The sequence below is a fragment of the Bubalus kerabau genome, chromosome X (assembly GCF_029407905.1).
Source record: "Bubalus kerabau isolate K-KA32 ecotype Philippines breed swamp buffalo chromosome X, PCC_UOA_SB_1v2, whole genome shotgun sequence".
Taxonomy (NCBI): domain Eukaryota; kingdom Metazoa; phylum Chordata; class Mammalia; order Artiodactyla; family Bovidae; genus Bubalus; species Bubalus kerabau.
Window position 1 is genome coordinate 50,731,637 of NC_073647.1, and position 17,378 is coordinate 50,749,014.

General features: G+C 45.9%; 1 pseudogene; it reads right to left on the reverse strand.

Annotated features, from left to right (window-relative positions):
• Positions 1–274: 274 nt before the first annotated feature.
• On the reverse strand, positions 275–1,377 carry LOC129640012 (olfactory receptor 10W1-like; annotated as a pseudogene).
• Positions 1,378–17,378: the final 16,001 nt, after the last annotated feature.

The following is a 17,378-nucleotide window of genomic DNA, read 5'->3' on the forward strand; positions in this document are numbered from 1 at the left end:
GTTGACTGAACCTAAAGGCTACAGGCAGGCACTCATTGTGGTGGTTGAGTTGCCCAATGAAGGGTCATCAAGGACCCAAATCCTTTCCCTCCTCACCCTTCTAACAGCATGTGGGTGTTCCTAGGCTTGGTGGTGGGATGAATCACTCCTTTCTATGAAGTAATAGCTTGTAACCATGGTATTAAAATAATTTGCTTTATTTTAGTCTTTTGGCCAGACAAACATTCGCTAACACCCCAGAGCCGCCCCATCTAAGAAAACATTAGGGTTTGTTCTATCTCCGACCACAGGAAACGGCACAGTAAGGTCCAGGCACCTGAAGAACCTCAGAACAGCCCTCAGGAGGAGGCACAGAGCTGCAAGGGGTGCAGTGAGATGACCAAATGGGCTCTTGCATGTGGACCTCCGTTCCCTGACCCCCTGCATGGGACCACCACCTGCTCCGGTCATGTCTCTCCAGGAGTCTCTTGAGAGCACCCTTGACTTCCTTATTCCTCGGACTATAGATCATAGGGTAGAGCATGGGAGTGATGTTGGTGTAGATTAAGGACACAGTTTTGTCCTGTTCTGGGGTGTAGCATGACCTGGGGCGAATGTAGATGAATATTGCACAGCCGTAGTGCAGAAGGGAGACCAGTAGGTGCCCAGCACAGGTGGAGAAGGTTTTGTTCCTGCCCTTAGCCGAGTGGATTCTGAGGATGGCAGTGATAATGAACCCATAGGAGGGAAGGATCAGCAGGAAGGGAATCAACAGGATGAGCAGGCAAACAAGGAAGACTGCAATCTCATTGGCCTGTGTGTCCGAGCAGGCCAGGAATAGCACAGCAGGGATGTCACAGAAGAAATGATTGATCTTGTGGGACTGACAAAAGGGCAGGAGGAATATGAATGTGGTGAGGGTGAGTGAGAGTGCAAAGCTGCTGATGCATGCCAGAGCCAGCATCTGCACACATGCAGTCCTGGTGACAATGAGTGTGTAGTGAAGGGGCTTGCAGATGGCCACAAAGTGGTCATAGGCCACCATGGCCAGGAGGAAACACTCTGCTCCACCCAGTGAGATGAAGAGATGCATTTCAGGGCACAGCCCAGGAAGGGCATCCACTGGCTCCCGGACATGAAATTGGCCAGCATGTTGGGGACGATGACCAATATATAGCAGATTTCAATGGTGGACAGGTTGCGGAGGAAGAAATATATAGGAGTCTGGAGGCATGAGTCAAAGAGGGTGATAAGCACAATAGTCATATGTCCTGCTAGGGTGACAAGATGCATGATTAGAAAGAATCCAAAAATGAAGATTTGTAGGTCAGCCAGGTCCTCAAAGCCCAAGATAATAAACTCAGAGCTTAAGGTGAGGTTTCTCTGCAATAGGACCATCTTACATTCTCCTTTATAGAGCTCCTGGACTGGAAAAGTCAGCTTTCTAGCAATCCACTAAGTCATGGGAGCCCCCGGAGTCCTTTCCACAGATGGCCGTTGTCCTCATTCTATGAGCTTTTGGACTTCTGTCTTCTGTTCACTGAGAACAAAGGCATGCTCACTCTGATGTGACATCACTTTGCCTATTATTACAGAAATGAACCAAGATGAGTAAAATCTATGTATAAAGTAGTTTTTAATAGACCCTATTGATAGTCCTCCTTTTGGCTACATTTTGAAGGGTTGTCTCATTGGAGAGATTGGGAACTGAGGTTGTTACTTTAAAGTGAAAGTGGCTCAGTTGTGTCCAACTCTTTGTGACCCCATGGACTGTACAGTCCATGGAATTCTCCAGGCCAGAATACTCTAGTGGGTAGCCTTTCTCTTGTCCAGGGGATCTTCCCAACCCAGGGACCAAACCGAGGTCTCCTGCACTACAGGCAGATTCTTTACCAGCTGAGCCTCTAGGGAAGCCCAAGAATACTGGAGTGGGTAGCCTATTCCTTCTCCAGCAGATCTTCCCCACCCAGGAATCAAACCGGGGTCTCCTGCATTGCAGGTGGATTCTTTACCAGCTGAACTACCGGGGAAGCCAGCTAATAGGCATTTTAAAATATAAAGTGATGCTATGAAGCAGTGTGACAGGTTTCCTCTGTCATTTTTAAACTGGATTAGAAGGCAGTCCCCAGAATGCTGTGGAAATATGGCCATTTTAATTTACAACCAAGATAAACTGCATTCAGCTAGGAGCCAATGTATCTAAGTTCTAGTTGTCATCTTGCACCATGTGATCCTGAATACTCTCAACTTCTGAAGTCAGAAGCCTCATCACAAAATGAAAGGGGCTGAATCGGGTGTTACTTAAACTTAGGTTTAAACAAACACTGGGCTGACAGGGTCGTTGACACTATAGGGAATTCCTGTAGAACGTAAGGTCCAGCAAGTTGATCTTAAAGACACTTTGACTTTGTGCATCGGCTATGTTGTCCCTACCTTACCACTCCCCCAAACTCCCAGAATCCTGCATCCTGTGAACAGGATGTCCAGAGAGGAAGAAGAATCACCAGCAGGAGTTTCTACCTCTCCTGTTTCAGCTGCCCCAACTTACATGTCACCCTTTTCTGAGCTCTGGGCTGACTTAGTTGCCCCCCTAGCTTCCCACAGTGCTCCAGGCTTCCTCAACCATATTATTCACCACTGAGTCTTGTAATTCTTGGATTCTTTTTCTGGCTACCCCAACAGCCTGTGAGCTCCATGATGGCAAGGATGATGCCACAGTTAGCCTCACAAATAGTGGCTGGCACATGTTAGTATTATAGATAAAGAATTGTTGACTAAAAGCCTGTTGCTCATTTCTGCATCCTCTACAGTTAGGACCAGTTGGACATGGAGTAAGTACCCAAAATATATGCTGGAGTTCATGTAAAGTGAGATCAGGGAATCTTTGACATACTGGGCGTGTGGAGCTCATGATTGTCTGGGGAAGATATAGAGTGAGAAGAACAGAAGGCAAAGAGTTGGGCCCAGTCAAGGGGAAGCTAACAGGACAGAACTAGGGACAAGAATGCACAGGACACAGGGGTTGAGTGCTTGACATGACAGTGGCTTTAGCTGATTTGTGTCCTGAGTGTGGGAAGAACCAGGCACCTTCTGGGACTTTGGGAGACATGGTTGCTTCTTTATTCCCCTAGTAGGACCCATATTTCAAGTAGAAAGGCTTGTGTTTAGCCTTTGATTTCTTCCTGTGCAACCCTTTCTCACAGAAGAAGAGAGAAGAAGATTGCTAAACAATGTAGAGAACCAAGACATTGAAAATGAACAGGAGTTAAAGGCCTCGTGGAAATGGAGGTGTCACTTCAAGGACAGGAGCTCACTTAGGTACCATTTCGACTGGGGCCACTGTATTAGGTCCACTGAAACCTGAAAAGCCATCTTGCCAATAGTTTTGCTTGGCTATCTACAATGTTTGTGATGCTAGTTTTTCAGACACTTGCCTGTTACAATGACTGTTCTTTTTTTTTTTTTTAATTGATCCAAAGAGCAGCTAGAGTCTCTAATTTGGACGGGTCCCTGGAGGGCTGTTTGCCCACTTGTCAGTGCAGAGCAGATGATCATGAAGTCTTCCCTAGATGGTGTCTTCCCTGCTCCCAGCCCCGCCACCAGCTCTTCCTGGAAAACCACACTAAGTCCCTGCCTGGTAGAGTGCACAGCCCAGCCCAGCTTCCCGTTCTGCCAACAGTCTGAGTGAGGCCAGGCTTCTGGGTTCTCACTTCTCTTCCTTGGACTCAGACCCTTGGCTCTGGCTTTGTCACACCTGGTCACTTGCACTCTTTTTTTTCCCCATGACAGGACTGCAGGCCTGTGGGGATTGCTTTGTTTTATTTGGGCCCTCAACCTTGGAAATACTGAAAACACATGAATAAAATTCACATGAGATCCAAACACTAAAAAAACGAGAAATTAAAGTCAGGGTGAAAGTTTCTTCTCCTTCAAGCCTTGCCCTGCTCTCCAGAGTGAATCACTCTCAGCCTTGAGGCTCACTTCCTTCCGTCCTTTGTTCTGTGTGTACAAGCACAGACACCCCTCCCAGACACACATATGAACAGACATACACACACACACTCCCACCTGTGTACCCAGAAACAAACATGCACACACCTTACACACACCAACGTAAACACAATCACATGTACACACACATACACACACATGCATGCAAGTATTAACACACACATGCACACATACATCCATATATTCACACACTCACATGTGTATATATATAAATATTCATTACCCATTAACAAGCTGAAATGGGATCATATTATGCAGACTCACTGCCCTTAGTGTTTTCACTTATTAATATGTCTGGAAGAGGTTTTCAGTCAGTGCATACTGGTTTGCTTTATTCTTTTAACTGCTGCATTCTATAGTGTGGATGTGCTATAATGTAATTAATTATGATTAAATAATAATAAACAAAATCTATAAACATAAGTAAATAAAACATGATTAAAGTGAATGAGACTTTAATCAGTCTTTCACTACTTCATGGTTGAAGTGGTTTCTATTTGTTTCTCACCACACGCCATGGTCTGAAGCACAACCCTGCTGTGAATGCAGCTCCTGCTATCTTCCTGCATCCCTGGGGCAGCCCTGGAGAAGAGACCTGATGTTACCTGGGAGGCACAGATCAGTGTGTGAAGTGGAAAACTAGGGGGAAGCCCAAGAAGGAAGAACAGCCTCTCTTCTGGGAAGCAGGGCCAAGTGGCCTGCACCTGGTGACGCAGCTTTCCCACAGCCAGGCAGGTGGCTCTCCTGCGTGTTTGGGCCATGGGGCAGCCAGTCCTGGAAAGGCCTACCTGCTGGCTGGCAGGAAGGGAGTGTCCTCAGAGGAGCTGCTGTATCGTGTCATTTACATAGAGGCGGTGGAGGCGGGACTCCAGGAGCCCTTGGGGAAGAGAGGTGGGGCTGTGGTCCAGCCCACTGAGGGGAGTGCCTTCCCCAGGTCACACAACTGAACCCAAACCCAGTGACTTACGTTTTCTTTGCAAAAACTCTGGTCTAGATTTTGACAACGTGGTTGAAGTCAGATCTGGTGAAAGTGCAGGGCATACTGTGCTGGCCCAAGAATGTGAATGGGCCTCAGGCAGAAAATGTACAGTTTTCCCTGAGTTCATATCAAGCCTTCAAGCTTTGCTATAGAGGAGTGCACAATGGGCAGTGGAATCTGAAATTGGTGAACTTGTAAGCCCCCTCAACTGCCAAAGCTGATATTCTACAATGGGGCAGAATCAGGGCTATCAGGGTTTCCATTTTTAATCTTCAAAATCTGAGTCATCAAACTGGCTTCATTGAATGAAATGGGGAATAAAAGTTGTGGAAGCTTGAGGAAGCTACTACTCAGTTGACACCAGCTGCTGCCTAACACTTTCACCTCCCTGGTCCTGGTCTAGGTGATCTGCGTCATTGTGCAGCCTCCATTCAGAAAGCAGTCCCTACCTGCAGCCACTGGGGGCTGCTGACTGCCCACAGGCATGCTCAGAAAAGCCTTGTTACCCCCGCAGTTCTGGTGGGGAATACCTGCACCCAGGCCAAGGCCTTGGAGGGCTAGCTCAGTACTGGGTTGCAGGCAGCAGCAGGAGAAGTCCCACCCACCAGCATTTTGCCAAACCCTGTAACCAGAAACAGGACCCCCAAGATCACTTTTGGTGCTTATAATCGAACACAATTTCCCCTTGAACAATTCCAGTAGTTTCTGCTTCTGATCCTGACCCCAGGATGGGCACTTGTCCACCTTCCTCTTCCTCTTCCCTGGCCTGTTTCTACTCTTGGCCACGGTTTCTAATACAAAAGCTCTTCTGCCATCCGATGGAGACAAACACCACGGAACTGGCTTGGGGAACTGTCAAGGTGACTTGGCTGCAGAGACATGGTGTGGCAGTGGGTCTTAGTTGCAGCAGGGGGGTCTTCTATTTTGGTTGCAGTGTGCAAGATCTTTTAGTTGTAGCACATGCCATCTTTACTTGTGGCATGTGGGATCTAGTTCCCTGACCAGGGATGGAACCCAGGTCCCCTGCATTGGGAGCATGGAGTCTTAGCCACTGGACCACCAGGAAAGTCCCTGCAAGGAGAACTTTGAACTTTATTGTCTCCTCAGGAAATTCATCAAGGGTTTATTTCTGGGATATCTTGTGCTTGTCATGTGATTTTCTGGCATAATCTCTGATGAGGTATGTTGGACACTGGTGGCTAGAAATACTAGGAGGAGAAAATAGAATGACTAAGGAGTAAACTTTTGTCTGTGGGTCCACCACAGAGTTAAGAGCTAAGCCCAGTGTCTTAAGAGGCACAAATATCTGTGAAATGTTGGATATGTACACCAAGGGGGAACTCTTGGTTCTTCTGGTTTCCTGGAGGAAGGAGATGCTACATGGAGATACAGTGAAATGTGCTGTGCGTGGGCAGCATCCAGAGGCCTACATTTCCTCACCTGGGGGAATTTGTCACAGGTTCTGTGTGGAGTATTTGTCTCTTTCTCCTTCCCTTTCCATGCAGCTGGATGGGAAGCAGCGGTGCTGCAGACATGACCCTGCTCTACAAACCCTGAATTTTCCTCCAGCGCATTGTTCAAAGTCTGATGGTATGTGGATCTAGGGAATTAGCTGTATTCACAAAGCAGCCTTTATAAGTGTAGACATTTTACTTTCCCACCTGGCAGGAAGAGGGGTGCTCTTTATTGGCCCTTCTTAACTCCTCCAAATTCTCAACTTCAGTACTAATATTTGTATTCAAATTTCTTAGAAATTGTGCTGCCAAGTATGTAGGCATGCAATCTTGACTTGGGGGGGACAGGTCTCAGAATTCCCTTGGTTTCTTCAGGAGCATTTCTGGTCCCTGGAGGGAGCTCCACTACCCCTTCCTCGCTTTATGGGTAGGGACTCTAGGCCTCTTCATGGAACCATGTGCTTGTATTTGGTTAGGATGTGATGAAGAAATTTGGTTGATTGTTTTTCCCTCAACAGTCTCTTCATAGTTGTTTTATTTATCAAGGTATAGTTGATGTACGGTATTATATGTTACAGGTGTACAACACAGTAACTCACAGTAGGTTATGCTCTATAGTTATTATAAAATATTGCCTATATTCCCTGAGCTGTACACTATTTTGTACATAGTACTTTGTACCTGTTAATCCTGTTAGTGACAGGCCAATGGGTTCTCTTTATTTTTCTGCCTTGTATTTGGGCAACAACAAGTAATTCCATAGTTGGAACCACCTGTAGGTAGGTAAGTATTGGGAGGTCTAGGACCACCAGGCATCCCATGCCCTTAATTTCCTTTCACCTGCTTCCTTCACTCAGATGATAAGAATCCACAAGCCTTTGAGCTGGGATGGATTGGTCTCAGTCAATACAGATTTTAGAGTTGATGAGGATACCTTTTGCAGCTAGTTTTCTTGTGGATGTTGCCCTGGCTTTTTGATTTTGCTATCCTTTTGTCTCTCTCTGTCTCTCTCTTTTCAGGGGTGAGGATTCAAAACTGATGTTGCCACCTCTGCTGCTACCTTCCCAGAATCTAGAAACTGTATTACTTCTGTGTCAGAATAATTAATACAGATATTTTCATGTTGATGCAGTAAAACAGAAAAGTTAGAAGTTCTGGGCAAATCGTGACTTGACATTGGGCTAAGTCCCCTGTCCAGATTTCTCCTAAAAGGACAAATGGTAGGGGGCTGAGGGGGTAGGGTCCCCAGTGAACAGCAGGAAAGCAGAGCTTCTTGGGGAGTTGTACACACCAGCTGAGAAGAGCCAGGGCTGGAGGTACAACAGCTGGAAGAAGGAGCCTGGTTGCATCTGGTTGTGTCAGAGAAAGAACTGGGCACTGCCATGGAGTGGTTCTGTTGGCGGAACTGTGCCCTAACAACCCATTGGCTGCCACAGTAAGAGAGAAAGAATGTCTAGGCTGCCTTCATCTTAGGCTTCAACCTCCCCAACCCCACTATTATTTGTTCCACACCAAAAAGGAAACATCTAAAGCTGAGGGAGGTGACATGTCTTAGCTTCCACCCAGTCACCCAGTAGGAAGGGTGGAGTTGAGCTTGGGCCTCAGGTGGCCTGTCTGGCCCCAGATCAAGTCTACCTCTCAGTCAAGTCTGGCCTCAGTTTCAGCAGGCTAATGCTTGACTCTTGTCTGCTTCAAGTATCTGTGTTTGGTCCCCTTAATAGGGGACCCTTCAAATTTGGTCAAAGATTCTAGAATAGAGGAGACATATAGCAACTGATGGCCATCAGTCTATTAATTCAGGTGTGTGGACAAGAATCACTCACTCCTGAACAGACCCTGAAATGAAGCTTTGGACAAGGAAAACAGAAGTCCCCCTTGTTTGGCTGCAAGTGTGCAGCCCACGCTTGCTATCTGTTGTAATTCTTTGGTTCCAAGAGTCAATTCATTTGCTCCACCAGGACCGCATTTACAATTGTGGCCAATCACAACATCAGTAATGTGCTTGGCAAACACCTCTAATTATTCCTCCTGAGGTTCTCTTGTCAAGATCCTTTTATTTTTCCTAAGGCTCTCTGTTTAACAAGGGTTAGGAGAGGTGACTCCCCAATCAGACTGAAGATCACAGAGTTGGGGTTCCTTTCCTGAGCCACGTGATTCAGGGATGTGCCTCTGTCTGCCTACATGGAGAGTCAAGCTGAAGACATGCCAGCTATAGCTGTCCTTTTGTGTGTCCTGAGCAAGAGGACAGGCCTTTCTCATGACCTATCCTGATTTCACTGCAGCCCTGATCTGTGAGCAGTGGGGAGTAGCGGAAGGCTCCAGGGCCTCAGATGCAGAAAACGTCAGAGTCCTTGGCCAGCATGTGTCCAGTGGGATGTCCTTCAGAAGCAGGGGACCAACTAGTTAGGAAATGCTGCTAGTTGGGGAAAGAGTGAAAATTTCGACTACATCTCTGGGAAAAGAGGACCCATGTCTGCCCACAGGCTCAATAACTATGCTGTCTGCTCTGCAGAAGTAAAATCAGCCCTTCCCTGAAGGAGTTGACATATACAGCCCTTAGCTCTTCAAGTCACTGATGATGGAGCCTGCCAGCTTTCGTCTAAAGGAAAGCGTGCACTGGACAGAGACTAGACTTCTTCCCATCTAGAAATCAAAACTTTAGGTAAGTGAGGACATCATGGTTGCTCAAAGCCCTGTTGAAATCAGGCAAACAACCTGCTATCTGACAACAGAGAGTTAATGAAAATCTCTTCATGGTTATCCCAAAATTGAAAGTGAAAGTCGCTTAGCCGTGTCTGACTCTTTGTGACCCCATGGACTATACAGTTCTAGGGAATTCTCCAGGCCAGAATACTAGAGTGGGTAGCCCTTCCCTTCTCTAGGGGAATCTTCCCAGTCCAGGGATCAAACCCAGGTCTCCCTCATTGTGGGTGGGTTCTTTACCAGCTGAGCCACCAGGGAAGCTCACCCCAAAGTAGGTTTAATCCCAGTAAAACCAAGTTTGGCTCAAAGGAAGAGCAGGAAAGGGCAGTGTTTTTGATGTTCTCGACTCTTACCATTGAGTGTTGGGCTCCTTCAGTGAAGGAGACCTGGGTACCAAGCTGGCTGGAGCCAGGTACCCGGGCCACATCACAAATGCAATTTTGTCACAATTCCATCTCATGCTGGGGCAAGGGGTGGGGGGATGTCATCTATGGCCTTCTTGGTGAAGAGCAGCTTGGGGCCTCTTCCTTGGGGGTGGTGTTGCCTGTATCTTAATGGTACAGAATACTTTTGAGTGAAAAGAGGCAGTCCACCCCATGAAAGTCCACCCCACTTCATGAGGCCAGAGTCAGCCCTGATGGCAACTCAAAGCCATCACCTTCCAGAAGGTCTAACCCTCTCCACGCCCCAGGACATGGCTCCGGCCTCCTGACAGGAGTTTCCTGTGGAACAAGGCCACTCAGTGGGTGCTCTTCAAACCCAGGTACACACCCCGCTCAGGCTAAATGCAGCATTCCCAAGAAATATACACAGAGGGGTGGTTTTCAATTATGAATATTCACTATAAGCAAGGAATTGGCAAGAAATATTGGCAACTATTACAACTTCTGAAAAATTTCCAGTGCTAGTTTAAAAATTGTGTGTGTGTGTGTGTGTGTGTGTGTGAGAGAGAGAGAGAGAGAGAGAGAAAGAGAGAGAGAGAGAGAGAGAGATTCACAAAACTCGTTTGGAAGGAAGTTAGCAAAACTGTCTGCAGTCCGCTGATTGAGGCTGGTAGGACCTGGGGTGCTGCCTGCAAGGCCCTGATTGGAGCTGGCCTCAGGCCCCTCGTGTGTCTGCTCTGTGACCAGAGCATAGCAAGCAGATATCACCGTCTGTCCTCTCAGCAGAGCTCCTTCTCCTCCCCACCTCCATGGTGAGCTTCTGCTTGGCTCGGGTGGTGGGCCAGGTCCCAACAGCAGAAGTAGGGGCTACTTCCAGGACCTTGTGCTGTTTTTTAGAATCTAAGAGCCTGAAGGCATGAAAGCCCTCATGCGGGAAGTGAAAGTGAGAGTCACAAGACAAGAGATGAGGCTCAACAGCCTTGGGGACCAGCAAGCAGGGGTCAGGGCAGGCTGGTTCCCCAAGCCTGACAGGGGTGAATCACTTTCTCTCTCATTCTGATGTTGGGACCCTACAGTTATGAAGCTGTGGAAAAGTTGTCTGTGTCTGGTGCTCTCATGAGTGCTTTGGGATAAGAATTGAAAGCCACTAGGAAATGAAGAGGCTGTACTTGAAGCCACTAGGAAGTGAAGAGGCTGTACTTGAAGCCAGTGGTCTCAAACTTTAGAGGCACCAGAAGGTGGTTGCCTTCCTCCCATCACCCAAGATCAGGATGGTTGGACTTCTTGTCCACAGATGATGAGCTGAGCAGAGATTGACACGCTCAGCTTTGCTTCTTCCTCTCCCACCTACTCTCTGATCGGCTATAGAGGGAACCAACTGACTACTTGTCACTTGTTCTTCCTGTTGCAGCTGCGGTAGCACTTCTTTCCTGAGCTGAACTGGGCCCTCTGGTAAGACCTTGAACCTCCCCACAATGTACTATGTGCCACTTTATAATTGTCTTTTTTTCTTTTCTGTCCCTCCCATCAGATTGTGAACCCCTTGAGGACAGGGACTGTGTCCAGAGGTTGCCAGGACTGAGTCTTGGTATGAAGCTCTAAAAACACGAGAGTAGAGAAGGAGGGGTGGGTATGACACATATGGTAAAGGAATGTTCTCTCCAGGGCCTGCTCCACGGTAGGTGTCTCTAGTGCTAATTCAATGAGATGGACACATTAATAGAGCTAGTTGACTGATGGGTGATGGAGGGAGAAGTGAAGAAGGGATCTGGCTTCTGCTGAGCCCCTAATATGTGCCAGACCCTGAGACAGCAAAATTGAAATGACATTGACTTAGGCGTGGGTAGAGCAGACAAATGAGTTTGATGTCAGTCAAAAGGGATGTAAAGTGACAGCGAATGTACAAATGGAGATACATATCTGGAGATTTGCAAAATATAAATGACAGCACTGGAGTTAGGAGCTTGGTCAAAAGCACAGATGTAGGAGTCAGACGCATGCCACTGGCCACACCGAGACCTCATATCTCATCATTCCAGTGTAAGGGAGGCCAGATGGAAACCGACTGTCTCGTCATTTAGGGCAGAAGGATGATGGTGTGGTGGCACAGGAAAAGGCCCTCAGGACAGTTCTGTTTTCCTCACTCAAGCTCACCACGCAGTTGGTGTCCACTATTGGTCAGGCCTCCTGTGGCATGGAGGGGTGGCTCACGCAAGGCTTCTTGACTGGAAGACGTGGTGAGTACTCTGCTGTCTTCCTGAAAACTTTTATCCGCACAGGTCCAGGGCTCCTGATCCCTTTTGCTAGGTGGCTTAGAGGCTGGAAACTTCTGAGATGAGCTTGCATCCAGGGCTGTTGTGCTTTAACCAACCCGATGGGATAACCAATGTGTGCTTTTTTGACGAAAAGCTGACTCTTCTACTTTCTCTCCCATTGTAGCTGAGCATGCTGCTGCTGCTGCTGCTGCTAAGTTGCTTCAGTTGTGTCTGATTCTGAGCGACCCCAAAGATGGCAGCCCACCAGGTTCCCCGTCCCTGGGATTCTCCAGGCAAGAACAGTGGAGTGGGTTGCCATTTCCTTCTCCAATGCATGAAAGTGGAAAGTGAAAGTGAAGTCGCTCAGTCGTGTCCGACTCTTAGCGACCCCATGGACTGCAGCCTACCAGGCTCCTCCGTCCATGGGATTGTCCAGGCAAGAGTAGTGGAGTGGGGTGCCATTGCCTTCTCCGGTAGCTGAGCATAGAGGAAATGAATTACCAGGAAATTGGAAAGTACACCAGAGTGACTGAATTCATTCTTGTGGGACTGTCCAGGCACCCCATGTCCCAGGCTGTTCTCTTCTGGGCGCTGATGTTTCTCTATGTAGGAACCTTGGCAGGAAACAGCATGATCATTCTCCTGGTAGGAGTCAGTTCTCAGCTCCACACTCTGATGTATTTCTTCCTCGGCAACCTGTCTCTCCTGGATCTCCTCTTTTCCAGTAGTGCTGTACCCCTGATTATGGCCAACTCTCTGCAGAACTTCCCCATCATCTCCTACAGCTCCTGTTTTGTGCAGTTCACCATCTGAGCCTTCTTGGCACTGACCAAGTGTTTCCTTCTTGCCATTATGGCTTATGACTGATTTGTGGTTATCTCACACCCACTCAGGTACAACCTGGTGATGTCTTCTTGAGCCTGCGTTTTAATAGCTCTGCTTGCTTGGTTGACATTTTTCCTGCTCACAATTATGCCTGTTCTGCTCTTCCCGATCAGTTTCTGTGGGCATAATTCAGTCAATCACTTCTTCTGTGAAGTCCAAGCCATGTTTAAATGGCTCTGTTCCAACACCATTTTTCTAGAGGTTTTGATGATGATTTGTGCTATCATTTCAATGCTTCTCCCTTTAATTTTCATCCTTCTCTCTTATCTTTGTGTCCTTAGGGCTGTCTTAAGAATCCAATCACCTGACACCAGGCTTAAAGCCTTTTCTGCATGTGGTTCTCACCTGCTTGTGGTCACCATCTACTTTGGGACCCTAATATATATTTATGTGAAACCTCAGACCAAAAGGTCTCAAGATGGGGATAAAATTATCTCTATATTTTATGCAGCAGTGACTCCCATGCTGAATCCACTCATCTACACCCTAAGAAATAAGGATGTGAAAGCTTCTCTCAGGAGAGTAACCTGTGGGGCAAACTCCTGATGCCTCAATCAGGCAACAGCCCTGATAATTTCGCATCTGCAAGTGACACCTCTCAAATGGAAAGGACTTGCAAAGCATCTGGTTAATGGAAGAAATGACCTAAGAGCAGAGATCTGATGCCGTAAAAATAGAAAACTGCTGGATGTCACATGCATCCTAAATAAAAATAAATGCAAGTTACACACAAGGAGCACTAAAATAGTAAATACTCTTTATACATAAAACCTCTTGAGAATCTTTAAGACAGAAAATAAGTCCTCCAGTAAGAGAATGGCCAAACAACACAAACACGACTCAGTAAAGAAAATATAAGCATTCACATATAAGCAACAATAAAAATATCACTTTTCATTTATTATGTTAACAAAAATGAAAAACATTTATAGTGTATATACCATTGAGGAGAGTTGGGGAAAATACCACTAGGGCCAGGTAAATTGGCACCGACTTTTGGAGGGCAATTTTGGTAGCTATAAAAGGCCAACATCTGGGTGACCCACTTGGTGGGGGAGGTGACCCTCATCTGGGACAGCCTTGCCCTCTGCATGCACAGCTTTGTGGGCCCTGTGGCAGCTCTGAAAACAACCACAATCTCTGCCTTCTGAAGACTCTTGCAGTCCGTACATGTGCAGTGCTCATCCTGCACCCTTCCCAACATTCAGAGAACCTTGGGGAAGAGGAAGGTGGTTTCTTTTCAAAAGCAACTCTTCTACCTTTGTAATGGTGCCTTTCAGCAATCTTTACAGGGGGCTGATTGGTCCTGAATAACTGGTTGGCTTTTTTTAGCTATTCTAAAGGTATTTTCAAAACCTTTCTTTCCCTGGCTGTAGACTTTCATCACCAATTCGAGGAAAATGGAAAACACCCCTGTGATGAATGAAATGTTTGTGCCTCCCACACACACACTCATGTTGAAGCCTGAGTCCCCAGTGTGATGTATTTGGAAATGCACCCAGGTCTGATGGTGTTAATGGCCTTGTAAGAAGAGGAGACACCAGAGTGCCCTCACGTCCTCTCTCTCTGCCCACCATGAATCATATGAGGATGTCATAAGACTGTGAGATGTCAGCCATCCACAAGCCAGGATGAGACCTTTCACCAGAAATGGAAACAGCTGGCTTTGATCTTGGACTTCCAGTTTCCAGAATTTGGAGAAATAAATGTCTGTTGTTTAAGCCACATACTCCATGATCTTTTGTGATAGCAGCCCAAACAGACTAAGACACCTGCCTTGGTATCTTATGTCATTATGTCACCTAGGTGCATCTATGTCACAGAAATATGATATATGTATGTAACATATTTGTACAAGAGTGCTTGTTAAAGCACTGTTTGGACTGGTGAGGATTTTGAATAAAAATCTTAAGTGCCCATCAATAAAGTAATCCTTAAATAAGTTACACTTCCCTAGTGGCTCAGAGGGTACAGAGTCTGCCTGCAATGTGGGAGACCCAGGTTCGATCCCTGGGTTGGGAAGATCCCCTGGAGAAGGAAATGGCAACCCACTCCAGTATTCTTCCCTGAAGAATCCCATGGACAGCGGAGCCTGGTGGGCTACAGTCAGTCCATGTTGTCACAAAGAGTTGGACACAACTGAGAAACTTCACTTTCACTTTAAATAAATTACAGTACATCTGTACAATAGGGATTTGTACAGCTAAGGATGGCCCTACTCTTATGAGTCTCTCATTTTTCTTGGACCAGAAGGCTCCCAGGCTATTAGGAACCTTCTGTTCATGATGATGTCAGAAATGCAAGAGGGATGACCGTGATGTTTCATAAGGCCAAGGATCAAATCAGCACATTGTTACTTCTACCTAGAAGAAACCATGAGTAAGACAACACATTTTGACCATGGTAGAGAAATAACCAAAGATAAATACAAAAAAGATAACCATAATTTCTGTGAAGACTGAGTTTTAATGCAGAGAAAAAAAATCATTTTGGCCCATTTACAGAGAAAGGTTGATTACATAATCATTAAATAAGCTTTGTGATTGTCAAGAAGCCTGAAGAAATGAACTCCAAGCTGATTTTCCAGAAACATTACCAATCAGAGTGGTGCTATCAAGGTGAGATGACATCTGCAACCAGATGGTCTGTTGTGATCTTCACTAGCGAGAGGGCTCACACCCTGAGTCTCTCCCAGTTAACTCAGTCTCAAAATACAATTGCTTTTCTTTTGTTTGGAACCCTCTGGCCCCAGACCTTAATTTGGTTTCCTCCCTTCATTGCTTCTTCCCTACTTTACTTCTTAATTTTTGTGTGTAAAATATGTCAAACATACAAAAAAGTTTTAGAGAATAGTGAAACAAACACATGTCCACCACACTAATTTAATAAACTTAACATTTTACAATTTGCTTTAGAATTTTCTGATAACATTACTACTTTAATATGAACAGTCGCTGTGGATGCTAAGTCACTTTAGTCATGTCTGACTCTTTATGAGTCAGACACTTCAGTCATGTCTGACACTTTATGACCCTATAGACTGTAGCCCACCAAGCTCCTCTGTCCATGGCATTCTCCCAGCAAGAATACTGGAATGAGTTGCTGTGCCCTCCTCCAGGGGCTCTTCCCAACCCAGGGATTGAATCTGCATCTCTTACATCTCCTGCATTGGCAGGTAGGTTCTTTACCACTAGTGCCACCTGGGAAGCCCAGATAGTCACCCCTACCCACAAAAAAAGGGATACCACAAACAAATTCAAAGATGAGACACAAACTCAAATAATATATTTAGTGTACATCATACTGGCCAAATATTAGTAGCTATAGTCTAGAAAATAAAGAATTCCTATCTTCCAAAAGGCTCCCGCCTAACAGGCTATGGACCAGAATGTAATCACATGGCTGCTCCCAGTTACAAGAGCGATCAGGAAATCTTGTCTTTTTCCAGGCTGCTATGCACCAGATGTGGAAGGAAAAGAGGACAGAGATTGAATGACGTCTGGTGGTCTCTGCCACAATTTTGCTAAACGTTTCTAAGACATTTGTCAAAAGACATTTTTAAAACCCTTCCTCTTGTTTCTCTGTTTTTTGCTTCATTAATCTCTGCTCTTATCTTTATATTTCCTTTTTAATGGACATGGATCTGAGCAAACTTTGGAAGATAGTGAAGGACAGAGAAGCCTGGCGGGCTACAATCCATGGTATCACAAAGAGTTGGACACAACTTGGCAAGTGAATAATAATGTTTTCTGTAGGTTTATTCTGTAGATGTTTTACTAGCTTCTTGAGTTAGATACAATTTCCTTTGTCTTTTATGATTTTTAGACCTTTACATTTTTTCTATCTTTTTACTTTGAGATAATTTTAGACTTGTAGAATAGCTGCAAAGATATGACAAAGAATTCCTTTATAGCTTTCAGTGAGCTTCCCCTAAGGTTAGCATCTTACATAATTATGGTACACTTATCAAAATGAAGACATTAACATCGGGTCAATACTATTAACTAAATTATAGACTTTATCTGGTGTTCCCCAGCTTTTCAGTAATGTCCCCTTTCTGTTTCAGGATCTAACCCAGGAGACCACACTGCATTTAGTCATCATGTGTCCTTAGTCTGATCTGTGATGGTTTCTTTGTCTTTCCTCGTATTTCAAGACCTTGATACCTTTGAAGAGCACCAGCCAGGCATTTTGTAGAATGTCCCTATATTTGGATTCGTGTGGCAATCTTGTCATGATGAGACTGATTTGTGGAGTCTGGGGAAGAATGCCACAAGGGAAGCACTCTTCTCATCGCCTCCTATGGGGAGAATGTAACATCACTGTGATGCGTTATCACTGGCGAAGTTAACTGTGGCTTAGGTGCTATGTGTCAAGTTTCCCCACCGTAAAGTTAATATTTTCCCTTTCAACAAGTTCTTGCTTGTGTTTGCTTAGTTTCTCAGTCGTGTCTGACTCTTTGTGACCCCATGGACTGTAGCCTGCCAGGCTCCTCTGTCCAGGGGGATTCTCCAGGCAAGAACATTGGAGTGGGTTGCCATGCCCTCCTCCAGGGGATCTTCCCAACCCAGATATCGAACCCAGGTCTTCCACAACAAATCCTTAGAAGGGAGTAAATAAGTCCAGCCTACTTCAAGGTGTGAAAAGCTGAGTTTCATCTCCTAGAGGGAAGACTAACAAAGAATTTGTGGACATATGATAAAGTAGTACTGCTGCTGCTGCTGCTAAG